Genomic DNA, 19,337 nt, shown 5'->3' on the forward strand with positions numbered 1-19,337 from the left:
TCATTACAGATAAATGGATGCCTGATCATGCAACATACATCTGCACATTTACAAACCTGCTGACACACACAGAATTGATCATTACAAATCATTGTTGGCCATTATCAATTAAAACTGCCCATACTTGGACATGAAAGAACAATAAGGAAAGCAAGGAAGTTAGAGCATTGAAAATATTTCCCACTGAATATTGAAGAAAAGAATTCTGGTAATAGTGCCAGACAGTTACTTCACGAAAAGTGAAATGAGCAGAATATGATAATCATTTTATGGTCTTACTACTGGTAGATGACTTACCTCATGAGATTAGAAGAGGTGACTGCGTAGAAGTCAGAGATTGATGCCAAGAATCTTAGGCAATTGAACTTTGGCAAGCCAGGGCACAAAACAAACCACTGAAAATCTCCTAAGAAGCTCTACAAAGTAACCAGGAGGCTACTAGAACAGGGAGTGGTTATGACTATATATATATAGTGAGTTTTGCTTTTTAGAGGTGCTGGCTAGAAATTCAGTCTCGTGGCACGTGCTTCGATGCACTGTGTCTTTGATCACACATGATAAATTGATAGTGAGCACAGAAATCCACATTTCTGAGGACACCAATGCATTGACAGCACATCAGATTATGCGCATATAACTGGGCATCAGAGTAATTCTGACCAGGAAGTTAACCCTTCATGGAAGGAAAATCTGCTCAAATCCAACCTAAAGCGATTGTCTTTGCCTAGGCATTATTGGGAATTTGTAAAGGTAGGCAAAGCTGGATTCTTCTCCAATGGACCAAGGAAACTGAGATGTAATACCAACTGTTCTAATTCTGCCCCATGTATCCATCCCTATTGCACAAAACCCAGTCAAACATTTAAGAAGCCGAATGTCTTCTTCTTTGTCTGCACAAAGGTTCCTGACAGATCCTGAAAGCTTTCAGATAGATCCACACCACGAGAAGCAACAGTTGTTCATGTTATAAACTGTTACTTTGTGAGATCTTGCCATGACAGAAAACAGTTTTTGCTCCTCACACAAACTCTGAAATCTGAAATTGTATTTGTTTTTTGTTCTTACTTATGCAAAAAAATGGGGGAAGACAATTCATTTACACAGTCAACATCCTACCAAATGTAAGAGTAAAAAACTCCTGGAGGAAACTGGAAGAGTCTACTGCACAGCACCAATAGATGCATACATCTGTACAATATACAGCATTACTTTTAGTATTAATGGTAATCAATTGTACTCTTTGAACAGTAGAGGCATCTTCAATACTAAAGTTTATGTTTTGGTTGATGTTGTCCAGAAATCAACCTAGTCCATTGGTCAAAAGAAAGTAGTTTTCTTGCTGGAGGGGACATGACAACCTCCACCCATCACTTTGATTATCCCAAGATTCTCCAATCCATATTTCATCCACCCAGTGGGTGGAAGTCTTGCGCATGGATTGGAGGGATATGGGAATCTTGGAGATTCTGAATACTGGGGAAGAAAGAGGTTTGTTTGGGGACTGGAGGGCACTCATGCTCCACTTGACGAAGCACAATGTTAGAAAAGGACTTGCACCTTCCTTGCAGGACTCCTTTTAGTTGTCAGGTTTGTTAAGCCATCTTGGGAGAGATAAACCTAAAAAAAATAAGTTATTACGGGCACAGCCTCATTAAATTACCCAAATGAGCACCTGATACTCACTAGATTTTCCTTTGTTAAAACCAAAGGTGGGCAGAATTGAATCGAAGATTTAGAAAATATTTTTAAAGTGAATTGTGCCCCCTAAATTTTATTTGTTAAAATTCCAGTCATTGTTTCTACAGACTTAACAGTTTTCTCAACCACCCCAACCCCCAGACTATCTCTTATGCTTCTGGCATTCTAGACAAGCTACTTTATCTATTTTCCAGAATCTCTTAAACAGCTTTCATATCATCACCTCGTTTCCAGTGAAAGATGCTCAGTTTACCTAATCGCTTCTCACAATCATTTTGTTTGCACCATTTAGTATCTTTTCAATGATTATAATGTACTTTACATGCTCAACCATGACCAGAACTGTTTACAGCTTTCTAACTGCAGTTGTACAAATAAATTATAAAGTGGCAGGGTTATCTCAATATTTCAGTTCACTATTGACATTTTAATGCATCTCAACATTCAATTTATTCTACTTACTGATAACAAGCATTGTTGTGAATGTTTGAATTTATCATTAGTCAAGCTTTCTAGATCCCCTTCGTTTTCTACACGCATCGGGCAAGGCTAATACAGATCTTGGTTGTGATGGAACACATAAAGTTATAGCATACTTCATTAACCAGCCTCCTACACACAGAATGACCACTTGAGTGAGGTTTCAGAAGGTTATCAGCACTGGTACTGAGTCGCTATGTGAGTCATTGTTTACAGGAGTGGGGAAAAATATTTAAATAGATATTGTACTTGTCTGTGTGGACTGTGTATTCAGGATCTCATTTTACTTACTTATGATTATTAAGCTTTATTATCAGAGTAGATGGAGAGAGCAGGATAAGAATGCATGTCTTTTGAATGCATTGTTTTGAATATAATGTGCGTACAAAATGAAAGAGCAAGGGAGCCTGGATGACAATAATTTAAAATATGTAATAGTGCTCATTATCTGGTAAAGTCATTCTTGTATTCCATGGAATTGACAGATTATCTTGTCCCCACAGAGGGAAGTTCTGTTGCAACAAAAGGGGAAATCAGCAGCCTTTGATTGACTTGTGGCTCTCCATATCCAGCCCTGGTCCCCTGATGGCTCTAACATCGAGAATCAGAAGGATATTCAATGTTTATTGAGAGGGCAATTCTTCCCTGCACAGGTATAACGGATACCTGAAAGAGCCAGACATTTAGCTAATGTGAAGAAAATTAATTGAATTGGCTTCCCTAATAAGTTGGCAACTTTGCCCAGCAAATCATGGAAGCAGGCAATCCAAAGAGTTTTCAGGGATGCACAATGAATTAGCTGATCTCAGCTAGCATTGTGTTAAAGGCTCTATTTTCATCTCATACTCGGAGGGAGAAAATGCTTATTACTATCCACCGATCACTCCGAAGCTTGTGTGCATGCATGGACATGGCCCCAATGATCAAGTAACTTGCTCACACTCACCTTTGGTAAAGTACTTATGGAAGCAAAGTTTATCAATGATTGTGTACCTTCAGTACAGTCCAGAGGAGGTTATCAAAAGGTAAAACTCAACTTAGGTACCACATTCCTCTATGTTCATAGTCATAGTCTTAGTCATACTCATACTTTATTGATCCCGGGGGAAATTGGTTTTCGTTACAGTTGCACCATAAATAATAAATAGTAATAGAACCATAAATAGTTAAATAGTAGTGTGTAAGTTATGCCAGTAAATTATGAAATAAGTCCAGGACCAGCCTATTGGCTCAGGGTATCTGACCCTCCAAGGGATGAGTTGTAAAGTTTGATGGCCACAGGCAGGAATGACTTCCAATGACGCTCTGTGCTGCATTTCGGTGGAATGAGTCTCTGGCTGAATGTACTCCTGTGCCCACCCAGTACATTATGTAGTGGATGGGAGACATTGACCAAGATGGCATGCAACTTAGACAGCATCCTCTTTTCAGACACCACCATGAGAGAGTCCAGTTCCATCCCACAACATCACTGGCCTTACAAATAAGTTTGTTGATTCTGTTGGTGTCTGCTACCCTCAGGCTGCTGCCTCAGCACACAACAGCAAACATGATAGCACTGGCCACCACAGACTCGTAGAACATCCTCAGCATTGTCCAGCAGATGTTAAAGGACCTCAGTCTCCTCAGGAAATAGAGACGGTTCTGATCCTTCTTGTAGACAGCCTCAGTGTTCTTTGACCAGTCCAGTTTATTGTCAATTCGTATCCCCAGGTATTTGTAATCCTCCACCATGTCCACACTGACCCCCTGGATGGAAACAGGGGTCACCTGGTACCTTAGCTCTCCTCAGGTCTACCAACAGCTTCTTAATCTTTTTCACATTAAGCTGCAGATAATTCTGCTCACACCATGTGACATTGTTTCCTACTGTAGCCCTGTACTCTGTTCAATAATCTTTTCTATATTTACACCTGTCTAGAAGAAAAATTGCATATAGCAATCAATGTTCTTTACCTTCTATAGTCCTTGCACCTATTTACATATCAGCTCTATGATGGTGAGTGGGCAAAAAAAAACGTGCAATGTGGGATCCCCTTAAGTTAACTTAGCAAAGATAATATGGTGAACATTTCAACTGGATATTTTCTTTGCCAGAAAATTTAGCACATAGCATAGGAGTCCGAGCTAACTAATCAGTAACGTTGCCCATAATTACCCATCAAATCATACTATTATACAACCCAGTGAAGACCACGGAGCCAGTGTGTTGTGACAGTTCTTGAAAGGAGATATCCCATCTGGCTCTTGCCCTACTATTTCACTACAGCCCATTATTTTTATCTTTTTAATTTATACTGTACACCATTCCTTTTTAATGTGATATTGTTGAATCTGCTTCCACTAACCTGTCATGCATAGAATTTCAAGTTATAACATGTCTTCTCTCTTTAATTTATTGTGCCATTCACCATAAATCTGTGTCTAATCTTTATCGATTTGCTCTATCTACTTCATTAAAACCCTTCATAATTTTAAATCCTTTTCCTAGATTCTTGCTAAAATTTAACACAGCCCACACTTCAAGGTTGCACATATTAAAAAATTATTTTTTCAATCATTTGTTTTTCTATGCCTTGTGAATTTGGATCTTATAAAATACGAATAAGAATTCTATGCTATATATACTTTGGCCAAAGACTGGTGGATTTTGTTTCGATTAATCTTATTCATGTGTTAAGGAAAATTTATAATAATAACATGCTTCCATGTATATTTATACAAAAGTAAACCCATTATGAAAATATGAAATGGGAGTGACATTGATGGGGAGTTCATATCAAAAGAATTGGATATTTGAGGAAAAACAATGGACTTTATTTATCAACTGGTTTCAAGTTTACTGCAAGTGGCATCACAGGTAAACAGTGAAGAAGGAATTTTGCATGTTAGCCTTCATCTGTCAGGGGATTGGTATAAAAGTTGGGACATTACGCTACAGCTGTGTTCGAGGCATTGAGTATTAGAGTTGGGACATTATGATGAGACCACGTCTGGATATTGATTGTCCTGATATAGGAAGGACAATATTAAACTGGAAGAGTAGTGAGAAGACTTAAGAGGATGCTGCCAGGACTCGAGGGCCTGAGTAAATACTGGGAGAGGGTGAGCAGCCTAGGACTTTATTCATTGGAGTATGGGCGATTGAGGGGTGACCTTACAGATGTTTATAAAATCATGAGGAGCGTAGATTAGCTGAATGTACAAAGCCCCTTTCCCAGGGAAGCGGAAATAAGAAGAAACTAGATTGGGACCTGTTTTGTCGAGCATCTCAGCTCTGTCTGTAAAAAGAGGAATTTCCCAATGGCCAACCATTTCAATTTCTATCCCCACTCCAGTTTGGACATGTCAGTCCACGGCCTCCTCTTCTGCCACGATGAGGACACCCTCAGGTTGGAGGAGCAACACATTAGATTCCAAGAGGGGGAGTTTCTAGGATATTCTGTCCAGGTGGCCTACAGACTGATGATACAAACATTGATTTCCCCAAACTATTCCCTCCTTCCCTTTTCCTCTTCTTCATTTCCCCATGTTGGCCTCTTACCTCTTCTCCTCTCCTGCCAGTCTCCCGGAAAACCGCATCTGCACCAGGCGCATTGATCTGCAGCTCCCAAGAGAACGAAATAAAGAACTGGATCTGCAGCTCGATGATCTTCGGCTCATAGGGGAGAATGTGGCGATTGACAAGAGCTGCAGGGAGGTAGTCACCCCTAGGTTGCGGGAGAAAGGTAACCGGGTGACTGTCAGGAGAAGGAAGAGAATACACAACCAGTGCAGAGTGCCCTTGTGGCCATTCTCCTCAATAATAAGTATACCACTTTAGATACATTGAGGGGGATGACCTACCATTGGGGAGCCACAGTGACTGGGTCTCTAGCACTGAGTCCGGCACTGTGGCTCAGAAGAGCAGAGAGGTGAAGAGGACTGCAGTGTTGGTAGGAGATTCCCTAGTCAGAGGGGCAGAGACGAGGTTCTGTAGGTGTGATAGAGGCACCCGGATGGTATGTTGTTTCCCTGGTGTCAGAATCAGGTATGTCTTGGATTGGGTCTATGCCTTTCTCAAGGGCAAGAGTGAATAGCTTGGTACATGTTGGCACGAATGACATAGGTAGACAAGGCGAGGAGGTGCTGAAGAGAGACTTTAGGGTGCTAGATAGAATGCTGAGAAACAGGACCTCCAGTGTAGTAATCTCCAGATTGCTCTCTGTGCCATGCGCCAGTGAGGGTAGGGATAGTTTGCTTTGGCAGGTGAATGCATGGCTGAGGAACTGATGCAGGGGGCAGTGGTTCAGATCTATGGATCATTGAGCTCTCTTCTAGGAAAAGTATGACCTGTCCAAAAGGGAAAGGTTACGCTTGAACCCAAGTGGATCCAGTATCCTTGCGACCAGATTGGCAAGAGTTGCTCTGGAAGATTTAGACTAATTTGGCAGGGGGGTGGGAACCAGAGTGACAATGCTGAAGATGAGGTTGTTAGGTTACAACAGAGGCAATGTGTAGTAAGGCTGTTGACAGGGCAATATTGCAGTCAACAGGATGAGTTGCCATGTAAAAGGCAGACAAGATCCAAAAGGATGAATACAGGACTGAAGGTGTTGTAATTGAATGTGTGCTAGTATACGGAATAAAGTAAATGAACATGTAGCACAGTTATTGGTTGGTATGTATGATGTTGTAGGCATCACTGAATCATGGCTGAAAAAGATTATAGCTGAGAGTTTAATGTCCAAGTATACACATTGTATCAAAAGGTCAGGCAGGTGGGTAGAGTGGATGGTGTTGCTCTATTGGTAAAAAAAGAAATCAAATCGTTGGAAAGAAATGACATAGGTCTGAAGATAGATGTCATTTAGACCAGATAGTGTACACGCCATGGTTCTGAAAGAGGCAGCTGGAGAGATTATGGAAGCATTGGTAATGATCTTCCAAGAATCACTAGATTCTGGAATGGTTCCGGAAGACTAGAAAATTGCAAATGTCACTCCACTCTTCATGAAGGGAGAGTAGCAGAAGAAAGGAAACGATAAGCCAGTTAGCCTGACATCAGTGGCTGGGAAGATGTTGAAGTTGATTGTTAAGGATGTGGTTTCCGGGTTCTTGGAGACACATGATAAAAAAGGCCATAGTCAGTATGGTTTCCTCAAGGGAAAATCTTGCCTGACAAATCTGTTGGAATTCTTTGAAGAAATAACAAGCAGGATAGACAAAGGAGCTGACTTTCTCAAACTTTTTGCCCTGGAAGAACCCTTGAAATTATTTTCAGGTTTCAGGGAACCGCTGCATGAAAATTATTATATCTGCAGCTCATGACCAGTATAATAATCCAAAAGTAATTTTCAATGCTCTTTTGAGTAGAGAATGAATTTTTAGTTTACCTTTCTTGAAATTAATCTCTTTCTTTCCCTTTCATAAATTTTAAAAACTCATAAGGCAAACATAATAAATTTCTCAATTCTGGGTCAAACCTGAGATAAGCACTCATTAATTTCATGTTCAACTGAAATCAGACGATCTCTTTCCTTGCACTTGATGCTTGTTAAACAAGAAAAAGCTTGCTCACACATGTAAGAAGTTGAAAACCACTTCAAAATGTTTATTGCTTTCCTATGAATGGCAGGATACTCTTCTTTCACAGAAATCCAGAACTTGCCCAGGGACAGGTTAGTAAATTTTGAGTGCATGATCAGAGTGCAACTCACAAAGTTCTTCCTCTTCTCTCAAAGTTGATTTCTCAGAGGGAGCAGAAGGTTCAGAGAAAGATTCCTTCACCCAGTCATATACTTGTTCTGAAAGGGAGGAAAATACTGTTCAATTTTGTTCTGTAGTTCTTCCAGGTGGTTTTCAATAAAACTCGAGACTTTCTGATATCCTTCCTCACTCTCAAGCCCAAGCAGCAGTGGAAACATTTTTTAAGATTTCCTATTGCAACATGATTTTTCCAAAGGTTCAACTTCCTTTTAAATTCAAGAACCCTGCCACTTGAAGTCAGAACATTTTCTCCAGGGCCTTACAGAGACTTGTTCAACTGGTTCATATGATGAAAAATGTCTGTTAATAGGCTAGTTTCTGCAGCCATACTTCAATTTCAAGGCACTCAACAAAACCTGGCCATTTTCTTGAAGGTACTCCTATAATTCACCTTTCAGCTCTATCACCCTATTGAGAACTTCTCCTTTGCTGAGCCACCAGACTTTTGTATGTAGCAGCAGATTGGTGTGCTCTTTGTCCAGGTTTTCACACAGTTCTTTAAACATTCTCTTGTGAACTAGTCTTAAAGCAACAAAATAACTTGCTTCCTGATCCTTTTAAAATAAATAGGACTTTATGAGTCATATGTAGCTGTGCCTTTTCAATTTTGCTTGAGCCATTGCTACATTTGTTGTTTGCCTCTGCTAGACACATGGAATATGACATCTTGGATCACAAATCCATGTAAAATCCATTGATAAGTAGCTTTCATTGTAAAGATAGACTTTTTTCGTGTCTGTTGTTACACTAGTGCAGTGAAATGACTCAGATGATTGTAATTCATCATTAACATCAGATTTGTCCGTAGGCCTAGGCCTCTTCCATCTCTCATCTCCTCCTCAAAAATCGCCACACTGGACTGTCTTTAGAATGAAAAAATCCCTCCAATTTTCTACCACACCATAGAGGTTGTACGCTCCCATAAGTCAGGCAGCAGCGCATAAGGGGAAATTGCGGGAGGTAGTTCGAGAGGGAGAGGCTGACGTCACAGTCCAAGTTGGGCGAGTTTGTTCAATGCTCAGAAAATGCACTTCATGCTCCTCATCAGCCTACCGTCCTCCACTCTGTATAGAACAGCGTTCATCAATTATCAGCCCACCGTCCTCCCCTCTGTGCAATACAACACTCATCAATTATCAGCCCACCGTCCTCCCCTCTGTGCAATACAACACTCATCAATTATCAGCCCACCGTCCTCCCCTCTGTGCAATACAACACTCATCAATTATCAGCCCACCGTCCTCCCCTTTGTGCAATACAACACTCATCAATTATCAGCCCACCGTCCTCCCCTCTGTGCAATACAACACTCACCAATTATCAGCCTACTGTCCTCCCCTCAGTGCAATACAGCACTCACCAGTTATCAGCCTACTGTCCTCCGCTCTGTGCAAATATCACTGGCCTACCGTAACTTGCGACGAAAACTAAGAATAGACTCAATCAAATAAAAACGTCCTATGGTTCTTGTGATGGGTGAATTTAACCTTCCAAATACTGACTGGCATTTCCTTAGAGAAAGGGGTTTAGGTGAGGTGGAGGTTATCAGGTGTGTTCAGGAAGGTTTCTTGAAGCGACATGTAGATAAGCCAACAAGAGGAAATGCTGTACTTCATTGGTGTTGGTGTCTGAAAAGAGGATGCTGTCCAAGTTGCATGCCATCATGGACAATGTCTCCCATCCACTACATAATGGACTGGTTGGGCACAGGAGTACATTCAGCCAGAGACTCATTCCACCAAGTTGCAACACTGAGTGTCATAGGAAGTCATTTCTGCCTGTGGCTATCAAACTTTACAACTCCTCCCTTGGAGGGTCAGACACTCTGAGCCAATAGGCTGGTCCTGGACTTATTTCCATCTGGCATGATTTACTTATTATTAATTAAATAATTTATGGTTTTATATTACTATATTTATACTCTATTCTTGGTTGGTGCATCTGTAACAAAACCCAATTTCCCTCGGGATCAATAAAGTATGTCTATCTACCTATCTATCTATCTATCTATCTGGTATTGGGAAATGAACTTGGTCAGGTGTCAGATCTCTCAGTGGAAGAGCATTTTGGAGGTAGTGATCACAACTCTATCTCCTTTACTATAGCGCTAGAGAGGGTTTGGAACAGAAAATTTGGGAAAACATTTAATTGGGGTAGGGGGAAATATGATGTTATTAGACAGGAACTTGGGAACATAAATTGGAAGCAGGTGTTCTTGAGGAAATGCATGACAGAAATGTGGCAAATGTTCAGGGAACATTTGCATGACATTCTGCATAGGTAGGTTCCATTCAGACAAGGAAGGGATGATAGGGTAAAAGAACCATGGTGTACAAACTATGTAGAAAATCTAGTTGAGAAGAAAAGAAAAGCTTATAAAAAGGTTCAAGAAACTAGGTACTGTTAGAGCTCTAGAAAATTGCAAGGGTGTCAGGAAGGAGCTCAAGAATGAAATTCGGAGAGTTAGAAGGGGCTATGAAAAAAGCTTGGCGAGCAGGATTAAGGAAAACCCCTTGGCATTCTACAAGTATGTGAAGAGCAAGAGGATGAGCCGTGTGATAATAGGACCAATCAGGATTGAGAGTATAAACATGTGCGTGAAGCTGGAGGAGGTAGTGGAGGTACTAAATGAATACTTTGCTTCATTATTCACCAGTGAAAAGGACCCTGGCAATTGTGGGGATGACTTACAGTGGACTGAAACATTTGAGTGTAAAGACATTAAGAAAGAGGATGTGCTGGAGTTTTTGAAAGGTATTAAGTTAGATAAGTCACATGGACCGGATGAGATATACCCCAGGCTACTGTGGGAAGTGAGGGAGGAGATTGCTGAGCCTCTGGTGATGATCTTTGCATCATCAATAGGGATGGGAGAAGTACAAGAGGATTGGAAGGTTGCAAACGTTGTTCCCTTGTTCAAGAAAGGGAGTAGAGATAACCAGGAAATTATAGACCAGTGAGTCTTACTTCAGCGGTGGGCAAATTGTTGGAGAAGATCCTGAAAGGCAGGGTTTATGAGCATTTGGAGAGACAGAATCTGATTAGGCATAGTCAGCATGGCTTTGTCAAGGGCAGGTCGTGCCTTGGAACCTGATTGAATTATTTGAGGAAGTAACAAAGCACATTGATGAAGGTAGAGCAGTGGATGTAGTGTATATAGATTTCAGTAAGGAATTTGATAAGGTTCCCCATGTGGGGCTCATTCAGAAAGTAATGAGGCATGGGATCCAAGGAGACCTTGCTTTATGGATCTGGAATTGGCTTGCCCATAGAAGGCAGAGGGTAGATGGTTCGTATTCTGCATGGAGGACGGTGACCAGTGGTGTGCCTCAGGGATCTGTGCTGGGGCCCCCTCCTCTTTGTGATTTTTATAAATGACTTGGATGAGGAAGTAGAAGGTTGGGTTAGTAAGTTTGCTGATGATACAAAAGTTGGGGGTGTCATGGGTACTCTAGATGGGTGTGAGAGGTTACAGCAGGACATCGATAGGATGCAGAACTGGGCTGAGAGGTGGCAGATGGAGTTCAACCCACGTAAGTGTGAAGTGGTTCATTTCAGTAGGCCAAATTTGAAGACAGAATATAAAATAAATGATAAGTCTCTTGGCAGTGTGGAGGTTCAGTGAGATCTTGGGGTCTGTGTCCATAGGACACTCAAAGCTGTTGCACAGGTTGACAGTGTTGTTAAGAAGGCGTTTGGTGTGTTGGCCTTCATCAACCGTGGGACTGATTTCAAGAGCCATGAGGTAATGTTACAGCTATATAAGATGTTAGTTAGACTCCACTTGGAGTACTGTGTTCAGTTCTGGTCACCTCACTACAGGAAGGATGCAAATGCTATAGAGAGAGTGCAGAGGAGATTTACAAGGATATTTAAATGCAAACAACAGGAATTCTGCAGATGCTGGAAATTCAAGCAACACACATCAAAGTTGCTGGTGAACGCAGCAGGCCAAGCAGCATCTGTAGGAAGAGGTGCAGTCGGCGTTTCAGGCCGAGACCCTTCGTCAGGACTAACTGAAGGAAGAGTGAGTAAGGGATTTGAAAGTTGGAGAGGGAGGGGGAGATCCAAAATGATAGGAGAAGACAGGAGGGGGAGGGATAGAGCCAAGAGCTGGACAAGTGATAGGCAAAAGGGGATACGAGAGGATCATGGGACAGGAGGTCCGGGAAGAAAGACAAGGGGGGGGGGACCCAGAGGATGGGCAAGAGGTATATTCAGAGGGACAGAGGGAGAAAAAGGAGAGTGAGAGAAAGAATGTGTGCATAAAAATGAGTAACATATGGGGTACGAGGGGGAGGTGGAGTCTTAGCGGAAGTTAGAGAAGTCGATGTTCATGCCATCAGGTTGGAGGCTACCCAGACGGAATATAAGGTGTTGTTCCTCCAACCTGAGTGTGGCTTCATCTTTACAGTAGAGGAGGCCGTGGATAAACATGTCAGAATGGGAATGGGATGTGGAATTAAAATATGTGGCCACTGGGAGATCCTGCTTTCTCTGGCGGACAGAGCGTAGATGTTCAGCAAAGCGGTCTCCCAGTCTGCGTCGGGTCTCGCCAATATATAAAAGGCCACATCGGGAGCACCGGACGCAGTATATCACCCCAGTCGACTCACAGGTGAAGTGTTGCCTCACCTGGAAGGGCTGTTTGGGGCCCTGAATGGTGGTAAGGGAGGAAGTGTAAGGGCATATGTAGCACTTGTTCCGCTTACACGGATAAGTGCCAGGAGGGAGATCAGTGGGGAGGGATGGGGGGGACGAATGGACAAGGGAATTGTGTAGGGAGCGATCCCTGCGGAATGCAGAGAGATGGGGGGAGGGAAAGACGTGCTTAGTGGTGGGATCCCATTGGAGGTGGCGGAAGTTACAGAGAATAATATGTTGGACCCGGAGGCTGGTGGGGTGGTAGGTGAGGACCAGGGGAACCCTATTCCTAGTGGGGTGCGGGAGGATGGAGTGAGAGCAGATGTACGTGAAATGGGGGAGATGCGTTTAAGGGCAGAGTTGATAGTGGAGGAAGGGAAGCCCCTTTCTTTAAAAAAGGAAGACATCTCCCTCATCCTAGAATGAAAAGCCTCATCCTGAGAGCAGATGCGGTGGAGACGGAGGAATTGCGAGAAGGGGATGGCGTTTTTGCAAGAGACAAGGTGAGAAGAGGAATAGTCCAGATAGTTGTGAGAGTCAGTAGGCTTATAGTAGACATCAGTGGATAAGCTGTCTCCAGAGACAGAGACAGAAAGATCTAGAAAGGGGAGGGAGGTGTCGGAAATGGACCAGGTAAACTTGAGGGCAGGGTGAAAGTTGGAGGCAAAGTTAATAAAGTCAACGAGTTCTGCATGCGTGCAGGAAGCAGCGCCAATGCAGTCATCGATGTAGCGAAGGAAAAGTAGGGGACAGATACCAGAATAGGCACGGAACATAGATTGTTCCACAAACCCAACAAAAAGGCAGGCATAGCTAGGACCCATACAGGTGCCCATAGCTACACCTTTAGTTTGGAGGAAGTGGGAGGAGCCAAAGGAGAAATTATTAAGAGTAAGGACTAATTCCGCTAGACGGAGTAGAGTGGTAGTAGAGGGGAACTGATTAGGTCTGGAATCCAAAAAGAAGCGTAGAGCTTTGAGCCAGTCCTTATATACTTCCATCCCCCATCAGGAAAGTCCAGTCCTTATATACTTCCATCCCCCATCAGGAAGGTCTCAAAGCTCTACGCTCCACCCTTGTCTTTCTTCCCGGACCTCCTGTCCCATGATCCTCTCGTATCCCCTTTTGCCTATCACCTGTCCAGCTCTTGGCTCCATCCCTCCCCCTCCTGTCTTCTCCTATCATTTTGGATCTCCCCCTCCCCCTCCAACTTTCAAATCCCTTACTCACTCTTCCTTCAGTTAGTCCTGATGAAGGGTCTCGGCCTGAAACGTCGACTGCACCTCTTCCTACAGATGCTGCTTGGCCTGCTGTGTTCACCAGCAACTTTGATGTGTGTTGTTTACAAGGATATTGCCTGGATGGAGAGCATGCCTTATGAGAACAGGTTGAGTGAACATGGCCTTTTCTCCTTGGAACAATGGAGGATGAGAGGTGACCTGATGGAGGTGTACAAGATGATAAGTGGCATTGATCATGTGGATAGCCAGAAGCTTTTCCCCAGGGCTGGAGTGGCTAACACGAGGGAGAATAGTTTTAAGTTGCTTGGAAGTAGGTACAGAGGGGATGTCAAAGATAAGACTTTCACACAGAAAGTGGTGGGTGTGTGGAATGCACTGCCAGGGACAGTGGTGGAGGCAGATACAATAGGGCCTTTTAAGAGCCTTTCAGGTAGGTACATGGAGCTTAGAAATATAGTGGGCTATGCGGAAGGGAAATTCTAGGCAGCTTCTAAATTAGATTACATGGTTGGCACAACATTGTGGGCTGAATGGCCTGTAATGTGCTGCAGATTTCCTACGTTCCATATTCTTTGTACTGCACTCTGCCATACTGGGCTGAGATTGCTAATGGGGCTACTTGGTCAGAGCCCACCACTGCAAGCGTGAGCATCGCACGTTGCGCAAAGTTCAAAAAACTATATATTTTTTATCACAATCTCTCGCAGAACCCCGGTAGACAAAGCCTGCAAATCCTGTGTTCTTAGATTTTCAGTAATGATAGGGAACTCTATAGTTAGGGGGTCAGATATGCGATTCTGTGGACACAGGAAAGAAATTCGAATGGTAGTTTGCCTCCCATGTACCAGAGTCCGGGATGTTTCTGATCACATCCACGATATCCTGCAGTGGGAGGGAGAACAGCCAAAGGTTGTAGTACATATTGGTACCAATGACACAGGTAGGAAAAGGGAAGAGGTCCTGAAAAAAGACTACAGGGAGTTAGGAAGGAAGTTAAGAAACAGGACCGCAAAGGTAGTAATCTCGGGATTACTGCCTGTGCCACGCGACAGTGAGAATAGGAATAGAATGAGGTGAAGGATAAATGTGTGGCTGAGGGATTGGAGCAGGGGGCAGGAATTCAGATTTCTGGATCATTGGGATCTCTTTTGGGGCAGGTGTGACCTGTACAAAAAGGACGGGTTGCACTTGAATCCCAGGGGGACCAATATCCTGGCGGGGAGGTTTGTTGAGGCTACTGGGGAGAGTTTAAACTAGAATTGTTTTGGGGGTGGGAACCGATCTGAAGAGACTGGGGAAGAGGAGGTAGTCTCACAAATAGAGAAAGCTTGTGGACAGTGCGAGAGGGAGGATAGGCAGGTGATAGAGAAGGGATGCGCTCAGACCGAAGGTTTGAGATGTGTCTATTTTAACCCAAGGAGTGTTGTGAACAAAGTGGATGAGCTAAGAGCGTGAATCAGTACTTGGAGCTATGATGTGGTGGCCATTACAGAGACTTGGATGGCTCAGGGACAGGAATGGTTACTTCAAGTGCCGGGTTTTAGATGTTTCAGAAAGGTCAGGGAGGGAGGCAAAAGAGGTGGGGCCTGGCACTGTAGATCAGAGATAGTGTCACGGTTGCAGAAAAGGTGGACGTCATGGAGAGAGTGTCTACGGAGTCACTGTGGGTGGAGGTTAGGAACAGGAAGGGGTCAATAACTTTAATGGGTGTTTTTTATAAGCTGCCCAATAGTAACAGGGATATCGAGGAGCAGATACGGAAACAGATCCTGAAAAGGTGTAATAATAACCGAGTTGTCATGATGGGAGATTTTAATTTCCCAAATATCAATTGGCATCTCCCTAGAGCAAGGGGTTTAGATGGGGTGGAGTTTGTTTGGTGTGTTCAGGAAGGTTTCCTGACACAATATGTAGATTGGCCTACAAGAGGAGAGACTGTACTTGATTTGATATTGGGAAATGAACCTGGTCAGGTGTCAGATCTCTCAGTGGGAGAGCATTTTGGAGACAGTGATCATAATTCTATCTCCTTTACAATAGCATTGGAGAGAGATAGGAACAGACAAGTTAGAAAAGCATTTAATTGGAGTAAGGGGAATTATGAGGCTATCAGGCAGGGACTTGGAAGCTTAAATTGGGAACAGATGTTCTCAGGGAAAGGTATGGAAGAAATGTGGCAAATGTTCAAGGGATATTTGTGTGGAGTTCTGCATAGATACGTTCCAATGAGACAGGGAAGTTATGGTAGGGTACAGGAAATGTCGTGTACAAAGGCTGTAGTAAATCTAGTCAAGAAGAAAAGAAAAGCTTATGAAAGGTTCAGAGAGCTAGGTAATGTTAGAGATCTAGAAGATTATAAGGCCATCAGGAAGGAGCTTAAGAAGGAAATTAGGAAAGCCAGAAGGGGCCATGAGAAGACCTTGGCAGGCAGGATTAAGGAAAACCCCAAGACATTCTACAAGTATGTGAGAAGCAAGAGGATAAGATGTGAAAGAATAGGACCTCTCAAGTGTGACAGTGGGAAAGTGTGTATGGAACCGGAGGAGATAGCAGAGGTACTTAATGAATACTTTACTTCAGTACTCACTATGGAAAAGAATCTTGGTGACTGTAGTGATGAGTTGCAGCGGACTGGAAAGCTTGAGCATGTAGATATTAAGAAAGAGGATGTGCTGGAGCTTTTGAAAAGCATCAAGTTGGATAAGTCGCTGGGACCAGATGAGATGTATCCCAGGCTACCGCGGGAGGCGAGGGAGGTGATTGCTGATCTGGCAATGATCTTTGCATCATCAATGGGGACAGGAGAGGTTCCGGAGGATCGGAGGGCTGTGGATGTTGTTCCATTATTCAAGAAAGGGAGTAGAGATGGCCAAGGAAATTATAGACCAGTGAGTCTTACTTCAGTGGTAGGTAAGTTGATGAAGAAGATTCTGAGAGGCAGGATTATGAACATTTGGAGAGGTATAATATGATTAGGAATAGTCAGCATGGCTTTGTCAAGGGCAGGTCGTGCCTTACGAGCCTGATTGAATTTTTTGAGGACGTGACTACACACATTGATGAAGGAAGAGTAGTAGATGTAGTGTATATGGATTTCAGCAAGGCATTTGATAAGGTACCCCATGCAAAGCTTATTGAGAAAGTAAGGAGGCATGGGATCCAAGAGGACATTGCTTTGTGGATCCAGAACTGGCTTACCCACAGAAGGCAAAGAGTGGTTGTAGAGGGGTCATATTCTGCATGGAGATCAGAAACCAGTGGTGTGCTTCAGGGATCTGTTCTGGGACCCCTGCTCTTTGTGATTTTTTATAAATGACCTGGATGAGGAAGTGGAGGGATGAGTTAGTAAGTTTGTTAATGAGACAAAGGTTGGGGTTGTTGTGGATAGCGTAGAGGGCTGTCAGAGGTTGCAGCGGGACATTGATAGGATGCAAAACTGGGCTGAGAAGTTGCAGATGGAGTTCAACCCAGATAAGTGTGAAGTGGTTCATTTTGGTAGGTCAAATATGATGGCAGTATATAGTATTAATGGTAAGACTCTTGGCAGTGTGGAGTATCAGAGGCATCTTGGGGTCTGAGTCCATAGGACGCTCAAAGCAGCTGCACAGGTTGACTGTGAGGTTAAGAAGGCATACGGTGTATTGGCCTTCATCAATCATGGAATTGAATTTAGGAGCCGAGGGGTAATGTTGCAGCTATATAGGACGCTGGTCACACCCCACTTGGAGTACTGTGCTCAGTTCTGGTCACCTCACTACAGGAAGGATGTGTAAACCATAGAAAGGATGTAGAGGAGATTTACAAGGATGTTGCCTGGATTGGGGAGCATGCCTTATGAAGACAGGCTGAGTGAAGTCGGCCTTTTTAGCTTGGAGCGAAGGAGGATGAGAGGTGACCTGATAGAGGTGTATAAGATGATGAAAGGCATTGATCATGTGGATGGTCAGAGGCTTTTTCTCAGGGCTGAAATGGCTGCCACAAGAGGACACAGGTTTAAGGTTCTTGGGAGTAGGTACAGAGGAGATGTCAGGGGTAAGTTTTTTACTCATGTGGTGAGTGCGTGAAATGGGCTGCCGGCAGCGGTGGTGGAGGCGGATACGATAGGGTCTTTTAAGAGACTTTTGGATAGGTATATGGAGCTTAGAAAAATAGAGGCCTGTGGGTAACCCTAGTAATTTCTAAGGTAGGAACATGTTCGGCACAACTTTGTGGGCTGAAGGGCCTGTATTGTGCTGTGGGTTTTCTATTCTATGTTTCTATTTTCAGAAGACCTTTGACAAGGTGCCACGCATGGCATTCAAAAAGTTATGAGCCCATGGTATTACAGGAAAGGTTCTAGCATGGATAAAGTAGTGACTGTTTGGCGGGAGGAAAAGAGTCAGAATAAAGGAAGCCTTTTCTGGTTGACTGCCAGTGACTAAAGGCTGATTTATACTTGTGTGTACTAGCTTGCGCCGTAGCCTGCGCAAGTGGGCTACACCGTTGTGAGCATTCATACTTGAGCATTGGTGTATCTGCGTCGCTCTGCAATTCGGGCACGTACATGCATGTGCACGTCATGTATTCGCATGTCACGCATGCGCACACACCTGACTGTGCAAGGCTTCATGATCACGGTAGTCTTTCTCGGGGTAAACAAATTTAAAGCAAGCGTCTTTTTTTGAAAAAGCAAATGTGTCCTGCATAATTTTGGAGGTCTATAAAGCTTTATGGAAAGCATTGCAGCCAGAGTTCCTTCCTTGCCCTTCAGTCCCCCAATGGGAAGTTATTGCAGCGTAGGAAGAAATGCGATGCTACCAAGCAGACCAATCACAGTTGTTGCGGTCTGCGTTGCCGCGACGCGTAGTTACGTTTTGGGAGAAGTGTGCATCAGACTATGGCATAGGGATCCACGTAGGCACTGTGTAGGGTTTGTGGCTACGCCATACCTACGGTGTCGATTTGATGTGCAAGTATAAATCCTCCTTTATGGTGCTCCAAAGGGTGTATGTTGGGACCAATTCTTTTTACGTTATATGTCAATGATGGAATTGATGGCTTTGTTGCAAAGTTTGCACACTATATGAAGACAGATGGAGGGGCAGGTAGTTTTGAAGAAGTAGAGAGGCTACAGAGTGACTTAGACAGATTAGGAGAATGGGCAAAGAAGTGACACATAGAATACTGTGTCGGGAAGTGTATGGTCATGCATTGTGGTAGAAGAAATAAAAGAATTGACCATTATTAAATGGAGAGAAAATTCAAAAATTGGAGGTGCAAATGAACTTGGGATTCCTTGTACAAGATTACCTAAAGATTAATTTGTAGGTTGAGTCTGTAGTGAGGAAGGCAAATGTGATGTTAGCAGGTTCATGAAAAGGATTCTGGGATTGAACAGCTTGTCATTTGAAGAACATTTTTGGGCCTGTACTCACTGGAATTCAGAAACATGAGGGGTGACCTCAATGAAACCTATCGAACATTGATAGAGTGGATGTGGAGAGGATGTTTCCAATGGGGGGGGGAGTCTAAGACCCAGAATAGAGG

This window comes from Mobula birostris, chromosome 2 (genome assembly GCF_030028105.1).
Source record: "Mobula birostris isolate sMobBir1 chromosome 2, sMobBir1.hap1, whole genome shotgun sequence".
Taxonomy (NCBI): Eukaryota; Metazoa; Chordata; class Chondrichthyes; order Myliobatiformes; family Myliobatidae; genus Mobula; species Mobula birostris.